General features: G+C 41.3%; 1 protein-coding gene across 1 annotated transcript in view; it reads left to right on the forward strand.

Annotated features, from left to right (window-relative positions):
* The first annotated feature begins 2314 nt into the window (after positions 1-2314).
* Positions 2315-25306, forward strand: part of ME2 (malic enzyme 2) — a 95205-nt gene continuing 72213 nt past the window's right edge. The window contains exon 1 of the mRNA XM_004461403.4: positions 2315-2875. The gene's annotated coding sequence lies outside the window, so the exon portion shown is untranslated. The remainder of the gene's footprint in view (positions 2876-25306) is intronic.

A 25306-nucleotide genomic window follows, 5' to 3' on the forward strand; every position in this document is an offset into this window, starting at 1 on the left:
GGACTTGGATTTAGAATAAAACAAAGCAGGTTTTGGCTCATTTTAGGGCCAAAGTGTTAGTAAGACTTTCTTTCATAAAAGAAAGTGGGAATTTCCACAATGAAATCACCCTAGTCTATTTTTGCCTTCAGGTTACCTAATAAATCCTAGGAGAAAAATCAAGTCTGATTACTATCTGTAAAAAGTAACATCCATAAACATTAAAGTGCTGTTTTTCCTAAGGACCAAAGGCTTTTCTATTGTTACTAGACCTATGATATTAACTTCTTTTTCACAAGAATTTCTGGAATTTTCCTTAGAATATTCGGGTAATGAAGACACTGCTAATTACGGTATTATTTTACACTTTCAGACAGCCTGAAAAGTTATATTTATTCTAATTATGTAAAGAGTTGTTAGTACTCTTTTTGGGTATAATTACCACCATTAGTCCTTCACTGTATTTTGGGAATAATGAAAACATTGTTTCTTAATGACAGTGCTTACCTGCAACAAATGCTTTTAGTTTCACTTCCAGCTTAGGCCCACAGATAGAGTGTCTTTGCAGTGTCTAGCACAAATGTCTTTATATACTGTTGCTTTCTCTTGTATTTTTCAAGATTTTTGCATTTTTAATGACCCTAATTTATTGGAGAGTAATCCCCTTGGTGTACTCAACATTCATTATTGTTTTCTATGTTCTGGGAGATGGGGTTGTGTAAATCCAAATAAGTGTAATATTAGCACAACCTACCTGCCTTTGTCGTAGATAATGTGTCAACCTAATACCCATGTTCTACTCAAGGATACTACATTCTCATTAAAGAGAAAATGATCTTCCAGACTTCTATCAAATCTCAATAATACAGGCTTTCCTTAAAGAAACACGATGTGTCTATTTTCATAGCCATTGATACAAAGGTGTTTCCAGGCATCTACCTTTAATTTTGAGGGCTGGGGAATGTGGGCCAATCTTGAAATAAACTGGCATACATACCGTTTCAAACTCTGCAGGTCTAGCAGGGAACTACCTGGCCAGGTGTGCAGGACATCCTGCCCCTCTAAGGCTCCTCTCCCTTACTGATGAGAGGATCAAACCTCAGCCTGAAATAGCAGTTCTGATATCCACCCGCACAGCTCTTAGCCTAACCCAAGCAAAACTACGCCCTCCCCTATTTTCTTCATGACCTTGCCCCACACCTATTTTCCCCTTCCAGTTTATTGTTTTGGCTTTGGCACCTTGTTTTACCTGATGTAACCTATTCTCCTTCCAAGAAAAGCTTGTGTCTTTTTTCTAGACTCACCTTTGTTTGTATTGTCTGCATGGCATTTTGACAACTCTGACCAAGCTTCTGAGCAACATTCTGGGCAGGCCTGTGGGGATAAGGGGTGGGGTGGGGTGTGGTGTAGTGTGTGTGTGTGGGGGGGGGCGTGGATAGAGCTTAGGGTACCAAGAACAGCTCCTCCTGGCTCTCAGGAGATCCTTGGTAGGACACGAGGGAGGAAGCCCACAGACACAATGCACAGTGCAAAGGCTTTACTTACATATAGATTGGGCTGGCTCTATAATTCAAGCAGTACATAAACTGCAAGGGTATAGGCTGATGAATTTTACATATGTAGACATCGCCCTGATTGAGATATAAAATGTTTCCAGCTCCCCTCCCTGAGACTCAACCTCTAAGTTCTCAGTTGGACGTAGCAATTAAGTGATTTCAATATATACATGAGAAGCCCTTAGAGCAATACCTAGCAAATAATTAATAATTATTTATTGAACACCATCTATTGGCCAGGCACGAAGCCTGAATTAGAATATTTTGCACTTATATGCTTTTAACTTTCCAAACCCCTTCCATGTTTGTCACCCTGTTTCCTTCTTTCAAAGCTCTTTAAACATCTATGTTATGGGGGTTGTGACGGTAAGGATGATTAGTAAATTCCCTGCGGGCCAAAAATTGTGCCAGCAGCTGTGAGGAGTGGCAAAGAATTTTACAGAAGGGCAAGCCCTACACACACACACACTCTCTCTCTCTCTCTTCCATTACAAACAACAAAACGAAATCTATGGGCCAAGACACTGTAGCTCAGAAACAAAATTTCTACAGTGCGGAGGCCTGGTACCTCCTGGGTCCTCTCTCTTCCTCTCCATTCTCCCGCCCAGTATCAGGGTACTCATTCTGTTCTCCATCTTCTCCCTTCCTCCTTTGATTGTCCAAGACGGTCCCGAACCCCCAGCCTGCCTCTCACCTCTAGTGCTGAGACTGGTATCCTTCCACAGCCCCCCCCCCCCCCCCCCCCCCCAGTTCCCGCGTGCGCCTGCGCAGAGTTTCCTATGGCGCGAGCGCAGCCTTCACACCGCATACCCCCTCCCGCCCCGGGTGCGGGGTCCCGGGTTATCCGGCCTCTGTTCCTTTCCTGGAGTAAACGCGTCGCGTGTCCGAGCTTCTCCTACTGGACCTGGCGCCTCTCACATTCTGCAGGCTTGTATCCACACGTGCGCGCGCTCCCCCACAAAACCGTAACCTCCAGGACCTGCAGGAAGGTCCTACCGGGGCAGGAACCGCAAGCGCGGACCTGACCGCCCAGGCGGAGCCCCGCCCCCGGCTCGGGTTCCTGCCTCCGCATTGGTCGGCGTGCCCGTCAGTCTCCGCCGTGGGCGGCGCGGGCCGTCCTGGGGCTCCTCCTGCGGGCCATCTCCCGGCACCGAGGCTGCTTCCAGGCTCGCTCGCCGAGTTCCCTGCGCCCACGCCAGGCCGAGCGGAGCTGGCGGCCGCCGGGGGAAGCGCGGAGAAGGGGAGGGGCGGGCCGGCGAGGAGCGGAGCATCGCCTGCGGGGGCGGCAGGGCTGCGGCGTCTTCGCGGGTAGCAGCACCTGGTTCTGGGCGAGACTCCGGGTAAGGCTCCGCGCGGCGCGGCTGCGGGCGACCCGGCGCGGCGCGGCGGGAGCTGGTGCGGGCAGCCGCGCCCGCCTCCTGCGTTCTTCCGACCTGCTGCGGAGCTGCGCTGCGGCCCGCATTGGTCCTCGCTAGGCGGAATGGGGTTGGGGTGGAGGATGTGATGGGAGGGGGCGCCCTGACCCCGGACTGAGGGCGAGTAGTTCCGGGAACCCCCAGATCGACCATTCGCAGCAGTTCTGTCCGCGCATTTTGGGGGGTGCGATTTTCCGGTTTCTTGATCTGCGGGATCCAGGGCGCTCCCCGGCCGCTCCCCGCTCGGGCGTGAGGCCCTGTGGCCTCCCAAAACTCGAGTCTCTCTTTTTCTCTTTTCTGCGCCCCTTAAAGACGGATTTTGTGGCTTGAAACCCCATTAGGAAATAGATCTCCTTTTCAGCGATGATGAATTACTGAGTTAGGCATTTTGTGCGTTTGTTCCTCATTTTAAAGGAAGAAGATTGTTGCACCTAGAAAGTTCTGTGATTTGAACAGTTCTGCCCATTCATAGCAAACTGCATCATGGACTGGGATTGGCAGGTGTTCCTCCGATGCTCGCAATAACCATCTCTTTGCCTGTGTGATGTTACATTTTTGTTTCTGGATTTGACTTTCTGGGTTCCGGCGATAATTCTAGAAGATTTATGTTGCCTTTGGCAAGAAGCATGACTAAAACAACAACCCTCAACAGAAGCGATTCTTTACAAAAATCATCTGTGTGTGTTAATGTACCTTCCTGATGTTTGTGGCAATCAGTTCTAGCAGAGCAGTTAATAGCAGTTATTTCTGTTGTGATAGTGTTGAAGATGTGGTAACAATAGGAGCAGGTATTGTTACCTGCGGACCTGGCGCTCTTAAGTTCTCTACTTGGATGGCGAAACAACCCTGGGGCTGGTGCTGTTGGTACTCTAAATCTCCAATTAGTAAATGAGGAAGCTAAGTCTTTGGGAGGCTAGGTAACTTGCCCAGGATCAGATTTTAATAGACAAAGTTTGGATTCAAACTCAGAGCCCTCACCACATAATGGTCCTTGAGCATTGTTAATATTGTTAGGCTAATTGCAACGTGGTTTCCATATCTTTCGTCCTTATTTTCTAAGCATTCTGGAAGTTAAAATCTTTTTAAAAAATGTTTATCTTTTGTGTAATTACTGTAGTTAGTCTGAGCTGCTTAAATAGTTGAGTGTTCATTTGTGTGGTGACAATACTAAGTTACCTGGTTTGCAAAATTACAAAAAATCAGTCTAACTCATCTTCTAAATTGGATTTAAATAAACCACTTTTAGCACTGATTTGTAAGCTTTTTCATGGTAGTTATAGAGGCTTGAAAGTCAGGCTTAGAGGCCAGATATGCTAATAAAACTGTTACCATAAATTAATAGGAAATGTTAGGTTCTATTATTGTAGAAGTTGCTTATTCTCTTGGGAATTAAAACATGCTCTTGCACAATAGCTGTTCTTGAGAAGGCAGGTGTTTATGTATATTTTTGTCTTTCAAAATATTTGTCATGAAATATTTAAAAATCCATAAGGGAAAACACATTTACTGCTTGAGAATTTCTTTTGTAAATTAAAAACTTACTGTGATAGTGTTTAATCATAATTCATATTTAATTTCATATAAAATTAAGGTTTTCTAAACTATTCAGAATTTTGTATTAAGCTTAAACTAAAATAAATTATAATTTATGTCGGTATATTTCAGACAATCTAAACAGCCATATTTTAAAATACAAATACTGTAACACTAAAACCTATAGTTGTTTACTGAGGCTCAAGATTAGAGACAAAATTTACGATAAGTAATAAAAATTATTCTACATTTGATTTTATAAAAAGTTAACCAATTTTATTTGACAGTCACTGTCAAATTATGACTGTATATTGTATGTACATCTTTTGACAAATAGTACAAGTTTCAAAAAATAATGGAAAAGATATATGGATTTTGTAGATAATGTTGAAGGTAACTTTTTTTTTTTTTTTTTTTTTTTTTTTTTTTTTTTTTATCATGACACATCCATTGGATTTGGTAAGTACATCTTTGGGCACCTCTGCACCTCATAGACAATGGTCCACATCATGGCCCATACTCTCTGAAGGTAACTTTTGATGTTACCAGGATCTGTGTGCCATCCATATTGTTATTCTTGACCAAGAGACTTAATTTGAAGTATTTTTTTAGTTTTAGGCTTTTTTTTTTTTTTAAGAATTTTATTGAAATGTAATCATAAACTACACAATTCTTCTAAAGTGTACAATCAGGGCAGAAGTTTTGTTTTGTTTGGTTTTGGTTTTGGTTTTTATATGAGGTACCTGGGATTGAACTCAGGACCTTGTACATGGGAAGCAGGCACTCAACCACTGAGCTACATGTGCTCGCCTTTATGGCTAAGAGATTTCAAAGTGCGTCAGGAGGTCATTCTGGAGATTATGCTTATGCAGGTCTTGGGCAGATTTCACAAACTGCCACAGTAAACAAAGCCTCAAACAAGAGTGCTCCTGAGGGCTCTAGAAACAGGGACATCCAGTCACCATTGGCCAGCCACTCGGCCTCATGAAATCAACCCCCCCTCAGCGGGACCTATCTGGGAATATATGAAAATCTGTTTCCCTGATATAACATAGTTATACTCATTTATCAATTCTCCTAATCATGATTCCTCAACTTCTACTGGAACCAATAATTTTCGATGTACCTGTTAAGTGTATTTCTCAGAGACTTACATCTTCGGATGTTCATATGCCAGTTGAGTTGCAGCCAATTCTTATTTTCCAGTTGCACAGGTTTGCCCCAGACAGCTAGGTGATGGACCAACCCCAACCCCAAAACAAGGAGTATCTTCCAGTCAGGCAAACCAGTTTCTTTCCTCTGCCCCATAATATCTTGGTCCCCTGTCAGCCTGAAGCAGTCGGAGTGGTCATTATCCCAAATCCCTCAAGACTGAGGAATGAACAGAAATAAGGGGGATTGTAACCGTGGACCAAAGCAGATTTATTGTTAATAGTTATTATTCTTGCATTAATGGAGTAACTTTTAACATTAATATAAAAATAATAGCAGATGTGACTCAAGTGGTTGAATGCCTGCTTCCCACATGGGAGGGCCTAGGTTCCGTCACTGGTGCTTCCTAAAAACAAAAACAAAACAAGCAAACAAATGAAAAAACCAACTCGAGAGCCTATATGGCTCAGTGGTTGAGCACGGATTTGCCACATACAAGGTCCCAGGTTTAATCCCTGGTCCCAGTACCTCAAAAAAAAAAAAAAAATACTGATAATAAAATGATAAGGGCAGAGAACTGTCAATTACATTTGGATCATTGAGATCTTATCAAGGGCAGGTTTAGTCCAGTGAGTGGTGGGGGTGGAGGCCACATGCACTGGGTTAAGGAAGGATTGTGAACTTAAAGTGAAAAGTATACAGGTAGTAAAGGCCTTGAAAAAACCTGGCTGGTCGAGCAAGATGGTGATAGGTCCATAGCTGGAGGCAGCTTCAAGGAAAAGATGGGGAATCTTGATAAAGGTTAGGCTTGAGCCTAGGTCTGTATTCTTATGACCTGACTTTTGTGGCCAGCCTCCAAAAATGGCAGCCCACCCTCCTCTTGTTTCCCACTCTTCCAGGGCTTGGAACTGTGACCTTGACTCCGGCCTTGAAGTTAGGGTCTCACTGATAAGCCACCTGCCTGTGCACTGTCTGCACCTGCCAGGGTTTCTGAGTACTGTCACCCTGGATTACCTGTTTCAGTGCTGTGCAGAATGTGGCTGTGGACTACATTCTCCACGAAGTTGTGAAGACCAGCAAGTTGCCTGTTTCCCATCACAAACTCAATGAGGATGGAGACCAACTTGATTTCCCTTGGGATGGAAATGGCCTTGATGGCTGTGGTTAAGAAAATGCTCTCTGGATTGGAGCACCCAGAAATGCTCTTTCCATAAGATCTTAGTCTCCATATATAATAGATGGATTTAATGGCACAGGGAAGTCTTTGGTTCCATCCTTGATGTCACCACCCTTAAAGATAATACTAGCCCTCCTGGTTAAAACGACTTTCTGAACCCCAGCCTTTTTAAAGTTTCAGTGACATTCTTGGTGCCAGTGTAATTCACTCTGGAAAAAGAGTTCCTTGCTGTCACTAGACAGTGGGGGTGATGCACAGTGGAAAACTGCTTACACCCTTCAGAGCTGGCCACAGAAACTGTTGGCTGCAGAGGTCATCCAGTAAGAACTGCACTTGGAGATTATCAGACCCTTACTGGAAACCAAGTACATTGACGTTTGGCCTCTTGCCAGCAACTGTTCCACCATGTCCTGCCCTAGAAATCCAGAGCCTCTGATTGCCATGCATTTCTTGGCTTTTGGAATGTCCTCTGTCAAATGTGTCTTTTCCTCCTCATCTCTCATTTGCTTGCCAGCATTTGTCCACTTCTGCTCAAAATATGGCCTGGAGGCACACCTGGATGGCCTCAGCTTGCCCATCACATGCACCGAAAAAAACGCCATCCTGGGGCAATCGCCCCTTTCTGTGTGTGTGTGTGTGTGTTATTGTTGTTTTTTTAGGATGGGCTATCACAACTTGTTTGTATGATTATGTGACTGATCCAATAGAGATGATGATGCTGGAAAGAGAAACAGCTGCTGGAGAGAGAAGTGCTGGAATGATGTCCTTGAGTGGGTGGAAGTGGACAGGGTCTAGTGTACAAGTGAAGGAGAGGGCAGGGATGGGTCTTCTACAGAAACAGGAGAGAAGGGGGCTGGTAGATGTTCTCTTCTCTCAGCTGGAGCCACATCAGAAGAGCAAGGAAAAGAAAAGACTTCCCCAGAACTAAAAGCCTCACTGTTAGCCTTCTGGCTGGGCTTCTGCAGCACATAATCTCTTCTGTCATGAACTGATGGAGAGTCAAAGCACTGCTCTCCTCTGATTCATTGCCTGGAGTGGCTTCCAGGGCTGCCGTCGTCCGACCCACAAAGGCAGCAGCCTAAAACCTAATTTGAAATATTTTAATTCAATATTTAGCATGGTTATTCTCATAGTCTCTCTCTTTTATTTTTTAGGAGGTACCAGGGAATGAACCCAGGACCTTATACATGGGAAGCAGGCCCTCAGCCACTGAGCTATATCTGCACCCCAATGAGAGCTGGTTTTTTCATTTGGTTTTTAGGAGGGTTTTTTTTTTTTTTAAAGATTTATTTTTATTTATTTAATTCCTCTCCCCTCCCCTGGTTGTCTGTTTTCTGTGTCTATTTGCTGCATTTTGTTTCTTTGTCCGCTTCTGTTGTCGTCAGCTGCTCGGGAAGTGTGGGCGGCGCCATTCCTCGGCAGGCGGCGCCATTCCTCGGCAGGCGGCGCCATTCCGAGGCAGGCGGCGCCATTCCGAGGCAGGCGGCGCCATTCCGAGGCAGGCGGCGCCATTCCGAGGCAGGCGGCGCCATTCCGAGGCAGGCGGCGCCATTCCGAGGCAGGCTGCTCCCTCCTTCGCGCTGGGCGGCTCTCCTTATGGGTGCACTCCTTGTGCGTGGGGCTCCCCTACGCGGGGGACACCCCTGTGTGGCAGGGCACTCCTTGCACGCATCAGCACTGCGCATGGGCCAGCTCCACACGGGTCAAGGAGGCCTGGGGTTTGAACCGAGGACCTCCCATGTGGTAGACGGACGCCCTAACCACTGGGCCAAAGTCCGTTTCCCTTTAGGAGGGATTGAACTCGGGAGCTTGTACATGGGAAACGGGTGCTCAACTCCACTCCCCTCATAGTCTCTTAATATGGATTTCACTCATAGCAGATGTTGATACAGAAACTAAGGGTATTTAGAAGGCACCTTAGTCTATTATTACTAATAACAATAATGCTTATGATAAATAACATTTCTAGAGTGCTGTGATAAGCATCTTACGTGGATTACATAATTCAGTTCTTAAAGCAGCCCTATTTTATAGTTCCCACTGTTTATCATCCCTATTTGAGTGAGGAGGAAACTATAACTCAGGGAGACTTTGATTTACTCTGGATTACAGAGTTAGCAAGTGGCAAAACCAGAATTTAAATCCATGCAATCTGACTCCTGAGCCTGCCTTTTGACCACTCTGCTAGACTGCATGGATGTGAATTTTACTGAATAAACCGGACCAAGTAGTCTAGCACTTTATAATGAAGATGATGAAGCTCTGAGAGCTTGATACTTTGTGTACTATCATTACTCTACATAACTCTGCAAGATAAGGTTTCCCCTTCCATATTTCCCCATTATATTGATGAGAAAAGTAAGACTTATGTTCCAGCCCAGCTCCTGGAGGACACAGGTCGGGGCGGCCGTGAGACCAAAGAACCCACCTGGCACATAGTCAGACATAAGCTTTATTCGTTAGGACTTACAGAAAGGAGAGGGTCTCCGAAGGGGTGGTTGGGAGAATGAACGTAGTGCTTCACAAAGAGGCAGGAAAATGAGGGGCAGTGTAAATTTAGAGTCTCAGAACAAAGACATTTTTATCAGTTCCATAAATGGGGTCTGGTGATGTTACTGTAGGAAGGAAGTGTACAGCCTGGGGAAAATGATAGTCTGCGATACCCTCTGTACATTGCTTCCCTGTGGCAGGTCTGTTACACTTTCCCTGTGTCCTGGGGCATCAGGCGGCTGTGGCCTGCGGGTATTTCCTTAGGCAGGGGGAGTCAGGGCCCGGGACCCTCTGGATCCCCACGCTTAGTGGTTTTCAGTGGTTCCCAGGATTTTGGACTTCATGGATAAGTTGAAAAGAAGGAGGAGTGTGGGTATTTGGGGACATGAGATTTGCCATCTTTTACTTTAGTCAAGGTTAAGGACCCTTTTAAAACTGTTGTAATCCCCATGACCTCGTTCCACAAAGGACAAGACATTTTTACCAGGAAACGGCGAGGAGGTCATAATTACAAAATAAAAGCAAAGAGAAAAATTTAGTATTATGAAAAACTACATTACATGGTCCTTGATTTTTCTCATTTGGTCACAGGCCAGTGAGAACATGTCCCAGACTAACACCAGTTTGGAGACTGTCAGAGCCCAGTTCGTCCCCATCAACCACAGGCATACCTATACCTTTGCTGGTGTGACACAACTGAATCCACACTGTAATTAAACCCAGGTTCAAACTCAGAGCTTGTGCTAGTTGCACCAAGGCATGACCTCTTTCTGCTTTTGGTGTCTAGTGAAGAGTCTTTCCCAGGTGTTGACCTTCTCCTTTCCAAGTAGGGGGCCAGGGAGAGTGGTCTTAAGCAGCCAGTGGCCCAGCAGTTTTAGTTTCAGTCTGGTTTACGAACATCATTCAGTGTGTGGGTTCTACTGCCTCCCAATTCAAGAACTCTTCCTTTCCTCTATGCTGTTGCATAAAAAGGTCAAGGCAGCATGGCTGCTCACACTGATTTATTCAGATGGACAGTGGCTACACCAAGCAGAGAAGCCTTGGGCATATCCCATACCCAAGAACTCAAGTAAGCAGGCTTACTTACTTGAATAAATAAATTTATTCAAAAATTAGAGGCCCTACCTTCTTTTGTTTCCTCTCTCTACTTTACCTGTTCTTCCTAGCACCTCCTTGAGGTCATCTGTTATAGAATGTGGCTTTTCTTGGGTCTAGGTTAGTTCTGTAATTCTTTCATCATTTCTGTTTACTATAAAGAGTTAGGTTTCCCCATTTTATTTTGTTGCCTCCATCTATCTGTCTCTCTTTAACTATCCTTGGTTCTAATTTTGGCAGAGGTTGTTTTTTTCTTTAGGTTATCTTTTTATTAAAGCCTTCTTGTTTTAAAGACACTACTGAACTTTTATATTTTATTTTACTTTCTATCGTGATAATAAAGTTCTCTAATAGTAGAGTGATATAACAGTTTTCTCTTTTTCTTTAATTATAATACTTTCTTTGATAATATGCTTTCATTTGAGTATCACAGTTAACTATGAGGTAGATGTTACAGGTGGTATTATCTTTGTTACACAGATTAAATTCATTATTTGACAGGAACAAAATTTTAACCAGGAGATGAAAATATAATGTTTTATATGGCAGAATGTTGCTCTTAAGTTTTGTTATAATATTACTCTTACCTTAAGGTACCGGTTCCAGTTGTGGTAAACAATGCTATTTCTTCTGGGAGAATCACAGAAACGGATGAATAATTCTTCTTTTAAAAACCAAACAAAACATTTTTTTTAAATGACAGTCAAAATTTAAGTTGGGTTTATTTTTTCTCTCCGATCCCCTTTCGTGTCAACCATCCTATTTTGTTAATATTTTTGTAACTATGTTTGGGAGAAGAAAAAGTTATTTGGCACATGTTCTCTCTACCACTGTGTTGCTGTATTAATATTATTAGTAATATAGTACTATTTTCCCCCAAGGGCAGATTTCTGCAATACATAACATGTATGGACCACCATCATAGGTAGTTCCTACTTTTTAAAAAATGAGTTCATGGACAAAAAGTATGCTGTGAAAGAGTCTAAAAATTTATGTCCAGGAGCTAGAGACATTAGAACAATTTGAAGTGTCTTGAAAGAGCTTTAAAGTAAATATTTAAAATTTATAGAGGGAAGTGGACATAGCTCAACTGATAGAGCCTCCGCCTACCATATGGAGGGTCCAGGATTCTATACGCAGGGCCTCCTGACCCGTGTGGTGAGCTGGCCCACATGCAGTGCTGTCGCATGCAAGGAGTGCCATGCCACACAGGTGCACCCTGAAGTAGGAAAGCCCCACACGCAAGGAGTGTACCCTGCAAGGAGAGCCGCCCCATGTGAAAAAAGCACAGCCTGCCCAGTGGTACCGCATACATGGAGAGCTGATGCGGCAAGATGACACAACAAAAATGAGATGCAATTTCCCAGTGCCACCTGACAATACAACCGGATGCAGAAGAACACACACACAAATGGACACAGAGAGCATACAACGAGGGGAAGGGGAGAGAAAGAAATAAATCTTTAAAAAAAAAAAAAGATTATAGAGATAAAGGATGGAATTACATTCATGAAATAAGAATAGCAAATTATGAAATAGGTATTGAATATTAAAAGGGACCAAACAGAAATATAGACATAAGAAATAATTGAAGTAAAAGAAAGGCATATCAGGGAAGCAGACTTGGCCCACTGGATAGGGTGTCCACCTACCACATGTGAGGTCCGAGGTTCAAACCCTGGGCCTCCTTGACCCGTGTGAAGCTGGCCCATGCGCAGTGCTGATGAGCGCAAGGAGTGCCCTGCCATGCAGGGGTGTCCCCCGCGTAGAGGAGCCCCACGCATAAGGAGTGTGCCCCATAAGGAGAGCCACCCAGTGCAAAAGAAGGTGCAACCTTCCCAAGAATGGTGCCGCACACATGGAGAGCTGACACAACAAGATGATGACGCAACAAAAAAAAAAAAACAGATTCCCGGGTGCCGCTGATAAGGATAGAAGTGGTCACAGAAGAACACACAGTGAATGGACACAGAGAGCAGACAACTGTCGGGGGGGGGGGTGTGGAAGGGGGAAAGAAATAAAAAATCTTTAAAGAAAAAGGCATATCAGAAATAGCTAAATAGCTATAAGAATTTGGATGGTAGAGAAATTGTTTATTTAGGCCGTTCTAATTGTGTCTTGAAAAAAGGGATTTATAAGGGAAAGGGAATAAATACATTGAAGAAATAAAGGAAAAACATAACCAAAGGTTTAGGGGCTGGCCCATTTCTTCTGTTTTCTTAGCATGGCTTGTAATTTTTTGCTGATGTCTAGGCATCTGATAATGATGGTAAGTTTACTCTGCTCAATTTCTCTCCCCTTCAAAGGATTTAGTGGTAGGAGCCTGTTTTATTACCATTCTTTGATTCTTGGTTCAGCCTGTTCTAGGTCTTTAGAATTGTCCCGGTTAGTTGCACAAATCTGGGCCCTGCACCCAAAAATGGGTTGCAGACCCACTTTCAAGGGCCTTGGGAAGGGAGGTTGTGAAGACGGGAAAAAGCCTCGTTTACTTTACTTTCAATTCCCTCACATGCACTTCCTTGGTCAGCCAGCAGATTTGCTCTCAGCAGGCCTCTCAGTTCAAAGCCTGTCAGTGTTTTCACTGCCACATGGATCAAAGTGATGGAGGATCCTGCCTGGAGGCCAAGAGCCTCGCATAGCAAACATTCTCAGAGACAGTTCTCCAACCATTGGTTAGCAGCGCCCTCTTTTTTCCCAGGTAGGCAATAATTCCACTCCCCTCTGCGTCCTCAGCAACCATTCCCAGTCAGGAAGGAGTGTGTTTGTCAGAGGTGGAGCTCTTTAGTCCCATGCTGACTCCCAGGGTGAAAAATGGCATGGCCCTACCTGTCCTGGAAGGGTTTGTGGGACAGCACACCAAATTTGTGGTTCGAAAGCTGAAGCAGCCTTAGTCTTCATCATTCTTTCTCCCCTTTCCTGGGGAGTTGGATCCCTGGGACCCCCTTTGTCTGTAGCTGCTGGCCTGGACCTGGAGAATTCAAAACTCTCTGCTCTAGGGTGGTGGAGGGGTGGGGTGCTGGCAGCTGCAGCGCAATTTCTGCTCGTAGTCAAAGTCAAGGTTCTTGTCCTCTGCCCCTCCCTCTTCTGGGTGGTCCAGCCTTCCCATGGTGTCGTGCACCCTAGAACTTTTTTTCCCAGGCTGTTTCTGCCTGAACTCTAGCTATTTTTCTGGGAGAGGACAGAGTCCTGTGTCTTTCTAATCCATCATCTTCTCGGCAGTCTGTATTTATTCTAGATAGAATCCTTTATTATAATGTGAAAGAAATATTTTCTTTTGGTCTTTTATTTAACTATTTATGGTGTCTTTCACTTTGCAGAGGTTTTAAATCATGGTCAAATCTGTCAATTTTTAAAAATTATTATTTTCTTTCTCCCCCTCCCCCCCACCATGCTGTTTTGCTGTGTCCATTGGCTGTGTGATCTTCTGTGTCTGTGTCTTTTTGTCTTCTCATTTTCTCCTCTAGGCTTCACCAGGATTTGATCGTGGGCACCTCCGATGTGGGAAGAGAGATTCCTTGTTGCTTGTGCCATCTCAGTTCCTGGTTTCTGTTGCATCTCACCTTGATTCTCCCCTCCTTCTCTCTCTCTTGTTGTGTCATCCTCGCAGCACCGGCCTGGCTCACCTTTACCAGGAGGCCCTGGGGATTGAACCTGGGTCCTACCATATGGTAGACAGAAGCCAATCACTTGAGTCACATTCGCTTCCCTGTCAATTTTTTTTTTTTTTTTTTTTTAACAGTATCTGGGTTTTACCTTTTTTGGAAAGGCATCTCTCACTCCAAGATTATAAAGGCATTCTCATGTATTTTCTTCTAATTCCTTTATATTTATATATTTTCAATGGTTACATCTTTGGTGGTTTGGAGCTATGAATCCCGGAAAAACACGTTCTTACACTTCATCCATTCCTGTGGGTGTAAACCCACTATAAGTAGGACTTCTGAAGAGGTTTCTTCAGTTAAGATGTGGCCCAACCTAGTCAGGAAGGGTCTTAATCCTATTATTGGAGTCCTTTATAAGCAGAATGAAATTTATACTGAAAGAGAGGAAGTCATGGGAGGAGAAGGCTGAAGTTCAAGGGAACCTGGAAGAGAAGGGGGAGACCGAGAGAGGCCGCCATGTGCATTGCCTTGCTACAGAGGAACCCAGGACCAAGGATCCCTGGCAGCCAGCCCCAAACACCAGCCTTTGGGAAGAAAGGATCACCTTGGTGACACCTCAATTTGTACTTTTTCCTAGCCTCAAAACCATGAGCTAATAAATTCCCATTGTTTAAGCCAACCCATCACATGGTAATTACTTAAGTGGTGAAGGAAATTAAAACAACATCTTTAATATATCTAAAATTTATGTTTGTTGTCTGCAATGACAAGTCCCTACCTTGTGCTTTTTCAACATTTTCTTTCATTCTTTCTACCTTTACTCTTTGAAATGTCCTTATAAGCTGGGTCTATTCCAATGTACTTAGAAACTGAGTCTAAGCTATTGGGATTTTGATTGGATTTTTGTTAATTTATCAGTTAATTTGAGGGAAGCAGACTTTTTTTAATATTAAATATGCTCCTTCAGAAATGAATGTAGCTATCCAAATATTTAGGATTTTTTTATATCTGTAAGTGACCCTGTTAGGTATAATCCTAGATATTTTATTATTTTATTGCTGTTAAAATTGGATCTTTTATCTATTAAGTATCTTACTTTATTATGGTTGGTACTTAGCCTGGTACATTGAATACTGGCCCCCCAAAAGATATCTAAGTCTTAACCCCTGCAACCTGTGACTGTGACCTTATTTGGAAAAAGGGTCTTTATAGATGTAGTTAAGGACCTTGAGATGTTATCTTGGATTTAAGGTTGACTCTAAATCCGGTAACAAGTGCCTTCATAAGAAAAGGCAGAGGGAGATTTGAGACAGAGGGGAGAAGGCAATGTGAAAACAGAGGAGAGAATGGAGTGATATGTTTACCAGCCAAGGAATGCCACGGGTTGCCAGCAGCCACTACAAGTTAGGGGAGAGGCATGGCATGAATTCTTTCTCAGTGCCTCCAGAAGGAAACAGCTGTGCCAATGCCTTGATTTCAGTTCTCCAGCTTCCAGAACTCAGATTGTGGTTATTATGGCAGCCCTGGGAAATTAGTACACATAGATATACTGATTTTATACCTAATCACCTTACTAAAATGTTTTTATTCTAGGGTTTTTTCAGTTGTTTCTGATTTTATAGGTAGAAAATCATATCACTTGCAACTTCAGATAGACTTGCACTGCAAATAGACCAAAAATAACGCTTCTTTTTTATTCTAAGAAAAATAATTCGGTGGTCATGAAGTGAAAATGAAATATAGTAAAAATTACCCTTTTAATTCCCTTATCTTACCCATTAAATAGAATATACCGTTCTATATAATACTAAGTATATAGAGTAATAATAATAAAGGCTATAGATGCAAGATATAGTTTTACAGTATTTTGAATTTAAAACATTTAGATGGTAGCATAAATGAATCTGTAAGAAGAAAACAATGAAGCTAAACACTTACCTTTCATTCTGGGTGGTTTTTGTGGCTCTGTTATATCTATGACAATGGAAATGCAGCAATTTAAAAATGATGAGGACGACAGTACAGCATCTGCATAAAGAATTACCATAAAATTCAAATGAGATGGAATTATATAATTCCAGTAATTTGTCTTTCTGTTCCCCTGTAAGCACTATGATGAACTTTGTTAAGCATTTCAGATATTAAATCATTTTGGAACTCTTCAATAAATTTAATCATTTTTGAACACTTCGATAGATGTCTGACAATTTCAGAGTGCTGGCTTTTCTTCTTAGCGAGCATCTTTCTGTTCTTGTTTTGTACATTCTTTGTCAGTGTTTCTTTAAGGCCCTTAATTAATTTCTTCCTTGAGGATGTGAACAAAGCTATCTCTGCTCTCTCAGCCTGGCCACTCATACAGTGCTTTTCACTTTTTTGTCTAAGATCAGGTAACCTTTCACATTTTTTCCATTCTTTCCCTACATGCGTTGACTACTGAAAGCTTAATTGTGTCCATGACTATCTCATATGTGGCAGACATTCATGGGCAATGTGGAAGACCTTCCAGCACCGCTTCAGCATTTAATATTGGAAACATCTTGAGTGTCGGGGAGTCCATCAGCCTCATGTATGTGGTCATGAAACAAAAAAACACACACCTCATTTCAGATCTTGTTGGATGGCAGTGATAGAGTGGTGGTGGGGCAGGGCAAAAGACGACTTCAACCTGCAAACAGGAGTGTTTCAATGTCCAGGAGTTAAGTGATAAGCAACACTTTTAAAATCGCCTTTATCTGAAGTCTTCCTTGGTTTCTGGATTGAAATATCCGTGGAACTAAGGGACCTGTAGCCTGTGTAGCAGAGGTTGGCAAACTGTTTTTGTGAAGGACCAGGTAGTAAATATTTTAGGCTTTGTGGGCCACATGTACCTCTGTCATATATTCTTTGTTTTTGGCTCTGTTTTTTTCCCCAACCTTATAAAAATATAAAAACCATTCAAGGACCTTAGAAAAACAAGCCGCTAGCTTTTTGCTTTGTAGAGAAAGCCCAGCTTTGAGTGCCTGGCTACAGTGCCATAAAAGCAAGCAGTGTGAACCTGTGGTTGTTGCTGGGGTTGGTGTATGCTCAGGAGACTTGAATCTCTGGACTGTCCATGTGCCAGCTGGGCCCTGAGCCTCAGCAGAGTTGCAACACCTACTCACTGGTTTGTTGGACTTACCCAGATCACTAAGGGTGGTGAGGATGGTCAACCACCACACCAGGGAACCGAGAGAGTCTACAGTTGCAAACAGGAGAATCGTATCCATCAGCCATGTGGGATCTAAGCCCCCTCTTTGATATAGAGGTGGAGTGGACATCGCCATCTCAAGGTCCTCAGGATGGAGGAATAAAATATGGATTAGAGTGGACTTACTGGTATTCTACTATAGAATTATTGTGACTCTAGCAATAAAAGAAAGTTATCACTGATGTGAAGGCAGTGGCCACAGGAGTTGCTGAGGGCAGGGAGAGGGGAGAAGAGGTGTGATATGGGGGCATTTTCAGTACTTGGAGTTGTCTTGACTGATATTGCAGGCACGATGCAGGGCATTATATATCCTGCCGTAACCCACTGAATGGACTGGGAGTGTAAACTACAGTGTAACTATAATCCATACTGTGCAGCAGTGCTCCAAAATGTATTCATCAAATGCAATGAATGTGCCATACTCACGAAAGAGGTTGTTGATGTGGGAGGGTGTGGGGAGTGGGGTATGTGGGAACCTCATATTTTTTTAATGTAACATTTTGTGTGATCTAGTATCTTAAAAAAAAAATCCCTCATCCAGAAAAAAATTTAAGAAAATTTTTTTAATTTAAAAATTTTTTTAAAAAGCAAGTTGTGTGTCTTTCTAGTAATGAAGCAAAGTGTGGCGAGCATTTCATTTCTCTTTCTAAAAGTTTTCTAGTTGCCTCAACATTTACAAAATCTACTCTGAAAGCTTAAGGGAAAATGAAACTGAAACTGGGTAGGGGGTACTATCTTTGCAACTTTTGGACAAATCTAAAATTATTTGACAATAAAACGTGTATTTTAAAAATCTTAATCCTGAAGAGAGCCTGTTCTGTGATTTTCTTTAGTTGGTCAAGCTAGGCCTCTGATCCCTCTTTTTATGCAAAAAGTAGCCTCATTAACAGTCTGCATATTTTGGGGATTGATGTAGTTCCTAGAACTCTTAAGCTATCTTTGGGTGTCTTTGAATTTCTTCTCATCAAAAGGCTGCCTCTTCCTTTGGTAGGAAATTTGAACAGAAATGTGAGGCCAGAAGCCTTTTCTTATAACATGTTGCCATCAATAGGCACACAGTTAAAAGTCATATTTTCCAGTCCTAAATTTAATATCATTTCCATCACTGACATCTTATCATGCAACTTTTTTTTTCTTTTTGTTAGTTAAGCCAGTAATTTATTAAGGTAGGGAGGGCAGAAAAATGGGAGAAAATAACAATCATGGGTCGCCGGTAGAGAGGAAGGGGCTGAAAAGAGATAAACGCTCTGATTTTACAGACTACAATTTCCGTTATAGATTATAAAGGCCCAGGTTTTACCTGCATAGTAATATTAGCACAACTGATACAACTGTTTAGATTTGTTTTGAAAATTTCATTTTGAAATAATTTCAAATTTACAGAAGGGTTGCAAGAATTGAACAAAGAACTATATTTGGGGAGTGGATATAGTTCAGTGGTTGAGCCCTTGCTTCCCATATACAAGGTCCTGGGTTCAATTCCTTCCTGTCTAAAAAAAAAAATTCAGTGGGATGGATTAACTATAGGAATTTAATGGCTCACGGTTTCAGAGGCTGGAAGTCTTACAGGAAAACTTGCTTCTTCCTATGGTTGGTATCTTCTGAGTGGCCAGCGATCTTTAGGGTTCCTTGGCTTTTCCAAAACATGGCAATGAACATGGTAGCATCTTCTTGTTTCTTTTCCGGGTTCAGTTGACTTGTAGAATCTAGCTTCTTCTGGAGGGATCTCCTGTGGCCTTCTCTATAAGGTTAACTAAAATAACCTCATCAAAAAGTCTTATTTAACATGGGTTCACACCCACAGGAATAGATTAAGAACATGTATTTCTGGGACACATAACTCTAAGCCATCACATTTGTATCTACCAATTTTTTCAATTGCCCCAATAATCTACTTTATAGTTTATATTTTCCCCAATATGCAGTCCAGTCCAGGATCAAGTTTTGCATTTAGTTGTCTTATCTGTGTAGTATTCTTTAAACTGCAGTAGTTCTTAAAGTCTTTTTTTGTGATATTAACGTTTTTGAAAAAGGCAAGCCAGTTATTTTGTGGTGTCTTTCTTGATTCTTGATGGCACTAGTGATCATAGAGAATTGTTTTTGTCATATTTAGGTACCACATTTGAGACCAGCATGCTATTTTTCAGTAAGTCCAACAGTTTTTCTGTTAGTCTTAGAATTTTGAGCAACTGATTTTTTTAAGTGTTATCCGAAATATACGTTTCAACACTAGAATCATACTTTGCACCACAAATATAGAGAATAGCCAGATTTGCTTCTTCACATGGTCTTTCAGGAGTATAAATTCTTTTAATAGAATGGTAAATGGAATTGCATGCACCAGTAAATGTTAATCTCTTTTTCTCATAAGAAGTTTGGGGATGATTTAACTCCTCTGTAATTGAGTTTTTAGTTGTGGATTTTTTTTAAAGCAAATTTGGAAAGGCACTAAGTGGTGATTTTTTAAAAAGTAGTCATTTTAATGCCTACTACTACTAATAGCAAGCCTTTAAATAGCACTTAGTATGTGACAGGCATATACTAAGCACTTAATAAGTGCGTACATTTGTTACTCATTATCAGTGAACCTGAGGCATAAAACAGTCAAAGAACTTACCCAAGGAACACAGGTGGCAGAGACAAACTTTCAGTGTAGAAGTTCTGCTCCTGTATTGGTGAACTTTGCTGTCAAGAATCTTCTTGTCCAAGTGTCCATTACGTGTTGCAAGAATTTCCCTGCCAGTGTATACCTGAGTCAAAGAATGTGGGCATCTTCAAACCTTTAGTTTGCTAAGCTTCCTGATGTAGAAATATCAGAAATGTGTTGACTTTTATAAAGGGAATTTATTTGGGGTAAAAAATTATAGTTCCAAGTCCGTGAAATGTCCAAATAAAAGCACCATCAGAGATGCTTTTTCACCAAAGTTCATCTGCTGGCAGATCCTGGAGCCCTGCCATGTGGCAAGGAGGGTAGCAGCTGATCTCTGCTGTTCCTGAAGTCCTCTCTCATGTGGCAGGGTCAAAATGGCAGCTGTCTTTTTTGTGTGTCTGCTTCCAGTTCTCAGTTTATATATGACCCCAACAAGAGGGTGGAGACCCAACCTGGGTCCCACCTCACTGAGTCCAATCAAAGGACCTAAAGTGATCTAATCAAGCAATCTAGTGACAGGTCTTTTAACTGAATCTAATCAGAAGGCCCCGTTTACATTGAGTTTACAGGCCACATATGGGTTAGCTTAAGAGCATAATTTTCCTAGGGTCCACAAAAGACAAACCAGGACAATTAGATTTTGCTGAAATTTTCATTCTTACACCCATTATATTCCATTACATCATCATCAACACCTGGCATTGTCACACTTTCATTTTTTGCCAGTATGACTGTGAAATAATACTGTATTAAATTTGCTTTATCTAGTATTAGGGAAGTTAGGCATATTTTCTTATTCTTAATGGCCATTAATGTTCCTTGTGAATTATCTGTTCATTCGCTTTCATCATTTTTCTACAAGGTAAGATGTCTTTTTCTTTGCTTTAAAAAAATTTTTAAATAAATTTAGTTTTTTTAGGAGGTACCAGGGATCTCATACATGTGAAGCATACATTCAACCACTGAGCTACACGTGCTCCACTTTTAAAAAAAATATTCTTAAAAAAAATTTTTTTTAAGTTAGATTACATGAATGTTACATTAAAAAATGTAGGGGATTCCCATATTCCCCTGTCTCTGTCCCTCCCACATTTTCCCATATTAACAACATCCTTCATTAGCGTGGTACGTTTGTTGGAATTGAACACATATTGGCTGCTCCACTCTTACACTTTTTTAGAAATTTTTTTATATAATCTGCATGTTAATCCTTTGCAAAATACTTGCATTACAAATACCTTCTTCAATCTGTAACTTTTTTTTTTTTAAAGAAATATCAGGGATTGAACCCAGGACCTCATACATGGAAAGCAGGTGCTAAACCACTTGAACTACATCCACTACTCTGTGACTTATCTTTAAAACTATATTCTTTTGTTGAACAGAAGAGTTTCATATATGAATATATTTCATATAATTTTTATGAAAAATATTTCAATCTTTCATGTGCAACATGGGTTGGCAAACTCTTTCTGTAAAGGCCAGACAGTAAGTATTTTCAGCTTTGTAGGCTGTATGAGCTTTAGTCTTCATTTCAACTACCCACCTCTGCTGTTGAGGTGCAAAAGCAGCTGTAGTAAATAGGCAAATGAATGAACATGGCTGTTTTCCAATAAAACTTTATTTTAAAAGGTAGGTGGCAGATAAGTTTTGGCCTTTGGGCCCTGGCTTGCCACCTCTTGATATATTCCACTAAATTGGGAGTGGGGAGAGAAGATTATAAAATAGAGATTTCCAGTTCCAATAATGATAAACTGCGTAGTTTGGTACTCTCTGGGAAGACAACTAGAAAATTGGACAAAATATTTTTTTAGATTTGCCTGAAGGAATCAAAAGAGCTAATTAGATAGTAAAGAATTACTGGGTCAAGCTCCAGGAGAAGATATATTTAGTGAGATGGAACCACTATTTGAGGTCATTCTCCCCTGGAGGTATCTGCACATTTCAGGAGAGCAGTTAAGAGTTTGAGCAGTATTTTGATTGATAGCCTTGGGGGAGGGGGAGAACAAAATTGAAGGCTTTAAAGGGGGCCTGGTAAGCTCCCATGCTTTAAAGGAGGACCCCAAATGATTAGAGTTTAGGAGTAAGGGTGAGCTAGAGGTAGCCTGATCTTCACAGAGACGGTAGCCTAATTTAAAGTTACCTCCACAGTAAAATTGAATTAGGGTAATCCAGTTGCTAGTTCCCAAAGGCATCTTGCAAAGCAAACACAAAGTAATATCATTCTCAGCTTCAATTTACTTCTACAAACAATGCTTCGATACAATGTCTAAAAAACTAAAAAAAGAAGACATGAAAAAAACAATCCAAAACAAATCAGAGAACTCTGACAATTTGAAAAGACAATTTGAAAAGACAAAGGCTGTAGATGTAGTTTATCAAACGCTAGGCATTAAAATAACGATGCTTATAGTTCCTGAAGCTAAAGGACTGAGATTGAGAATTTTGAAAGATAAATCATTTTTTAAAAAAGTATATAGTGGATTTGCAAAGAATCAAATTGCAAACAAAATTTGGTGAAAATATGACTAGGAGTGGCCACACAATGAAGAAAGGCACTCAACCACATCTAGGCACATCATAATGAAATTGCTAATAGCAAAAAACAGAGAAAATATGTTTAAAAGAAGCCAAGTCCCTTTGTGTAGATTAAGAAAAGGTGCCCCTTCCTGGGGAAACAGTACTGAAACAGGGTGCATGGCTTGGCCAACGTGTGCAGGCTGGATTTAAACTCCCAGTTGCTTCCTTGTATGGTTTCACTTGCTCAGTGAACAACATGCAAAATTCTGTGATGTCCTCGAAAACCTGTGTAATAAAAGTTATTAAAAATAATAATAATAAAGCCATTTAAATAATCTGCCCTGTGTAGGTAAGTCTTATTTATCCACTAACAGGCCATGCCAGTCTTTTACGCTTTCTATTCGTCCCTCCTCTTTTCTCTTTACTCAGTCTACCCAAATGGAACCTGCTCTTCAGGATCCAGCTGAAGTTACTCTTTCTTCAACTGCTCCAGCACTTATGGTCATTGCTCTTCTGTTGAACTTGGTTGAAAACAGGAGTTGGGGTGAGGTGGGGTAGGGTGCATGAGTATTAAACTGCCAATTTGAGATGATTGGCAGCAACTCCTGTTGAGAATGATTCTTGAGCTCTCTGAACTCAGTGGGAAAAAATGTTGTGATCAATTATTGCTACATACCCTAGAGCTGGGAAAGAAGGAATAGCTATCATGCATCATGTGCATTTTTCCTTTGGGCATTAACTACCTCTTGGCTTGACATTGCAATTATAAATATATAAAGCACAGGTACCCACATCTTAAACTTGTTTTTCTTCATGATGTTTGTTTATATTGTTTTTGCTATTTTATTGCTTCTGTTATCCTCTCAGAATCTGTCAAGGAACTAGGTATAAGGGTCTTTGATTATACCGTTGAACTAAAATAAAAGTCAGGAAAAATAAGACATAATACCTTTGAAAGAGCAAAAAATGGAGTTACTGTCAACTTCTCAAAAGAAACAGTAGAAATAATGGAAAAATGTCTTGTAGTGCTGGAAGAAAATGACTTAAAACCAACCAATTTTATACCCAGAGAAAATACCTTTTAGGAATGCAGGTGGATTACAGGGATACAATCAGTCAATTCCAAACTGTGGGACCTCTGTAGGACAATGGACTTGGTTTCTTCAATTAAATTCATTGCAACAAAAATTAAAAAAAAGATGGAAGAAGAACCTATAGATTTTTGTTTTCTTTTTAGCTTTTTTGTTTTTTTTTCCTTAGTTTTATATTTTTTATCCTTTGTGGGGTATTTTTGTCTTATAGATTTTTTAAGATTTATTTTATTTATTTATCCCCACTCCCTGTTGTCTGCACTTGCTGTGTCTGTGTCTGTCTGTTGTGTGCTGGTCTTCTCTTTTTAGGAGGCACCGGGAACTGAATCTGGGACCTCTCATGTGGGAGGGAAGCACCTAATTGCCTGAGCCCCCTCTGGTCTCTACTTTGTTGCATCCATCATTTTGTTTTCTTGTTGTGACTCTTGGTTGCGTCATCTCACGTGTCATCCTGTTGGGTAAGCTCACTGTTCCCCTCGTCTTCTCTAGGAGGCACTGGGAACAGAATCCAGACCTCCTGCGTGGTAGGCAGGATCTCAGATGCCAGAGCCATATCCACTTCCCTAGATTTTTAAAAGACTTGGGACACTATCAGTCAGTCACAATCTGCCAATGTTATTTGATCTGGATTTGAACAAGCTGTTAAAACGTGACATTTATGATACATTTGGAAATGTAAACATTAGGTAATTTATATTAGGGTGTTCTGATTTATGTTTTTCTGAATGTCTTTATCTTTTATAGCTACATATTGAAACATGTAGATATGAAATAGAGAAGTTTAAGATGTGGGTATCTGCTTTTGGCTTGGCTTCAAAACAATATGTGTTTGTACTGGAGGAGTAGGTGAAGGCAAAGGTGAAACAAGATTCGTCATGAATTGATAATTGTTAAAGCTCAGTGATTGGCAAATTGGGGTTAATTACACTATTCTGCAATTTAAAAATAATAGCTTTTTCTTATTGAGATAGAATTCATATACCAAAGAATTCGCTGTTTTAAAGTGAACAACTCTTTGGTTTTTAGTATATTTATAGAGTTCTGCGATCATCACCACTATCTAATTTCAGAACACTTTAATCACCCCTAAAGAAATCCTGTACATCTTAACAGATAGCCTTCATTCTCCCCTTTCCCTTATCCCTCAACAACCACCAATCTACTTTTTGCCTCCATTGATTTGCCTATTCTGGACATTTCATATAAATGGAATTGTACATTTTGTGGTGTTTTGTCACTGGCTTCTTTCATTTAGTATAATGTTTAAGGTTCATCTGTGTTGTAACAAGTATAATACTTTATTCCTTTTTATGCCTGAATAATATTCTATTGTATGGATATTCTTACTTTAGTTATACATTTATGAGTTGAACATTTGGGTTGTTTCTACTTTTTTGACTATTATGGATATTTTGCTCTTTATTTTCATCACTGGTTTTTGTGGTGATACAGATTTTCAGTTTTCTTGGGTGTATATGAGTAGAATTGCTACATAATATAGTAATCTATGTTTAACATTTTGAGGAATTGTCAGAGTCTGCCACGAGCATACCTTATTGCAGTGCCACCAGGAGAGTATAAGTGTTCTAGCTTTTTCATATCCTCAGCAGGACTTTATTTAGGGTGTGGGGAGTGCTCTGTGTTCTCCTTGTGCAGGGCTAATCCCAGCGGGAAGCAGAGGCCTGACCGGCCCCCCCTCTCCTGCAGAGCACCTGGCTTAGTCCATCACAGGCCAAACAGCAGGGGATGTGCGGCCGTAGCGGACCCGGCCCTGCCTTTGCTGCCCGTCCTCCCTGAACCTGCCTGGACGTCCTCCATGG

This window comes from Dasypus novemcinctus, chromosome 16 (assembly GCF_030445035.2).
Source record: "Dasypus novemcinctus isolate mDasNov1 chromosome 16, mDasNov1.1.hap2, whole genome shotgun sequence".
In the NCBI taxonomy this organism is placed as follows: domain Eukaryota; kingdom Metazoa; phylum Chordata; class Mammalia; order Cingulata; family Dasypodidae; genus Dasypus; species Dasypus novemcinctus.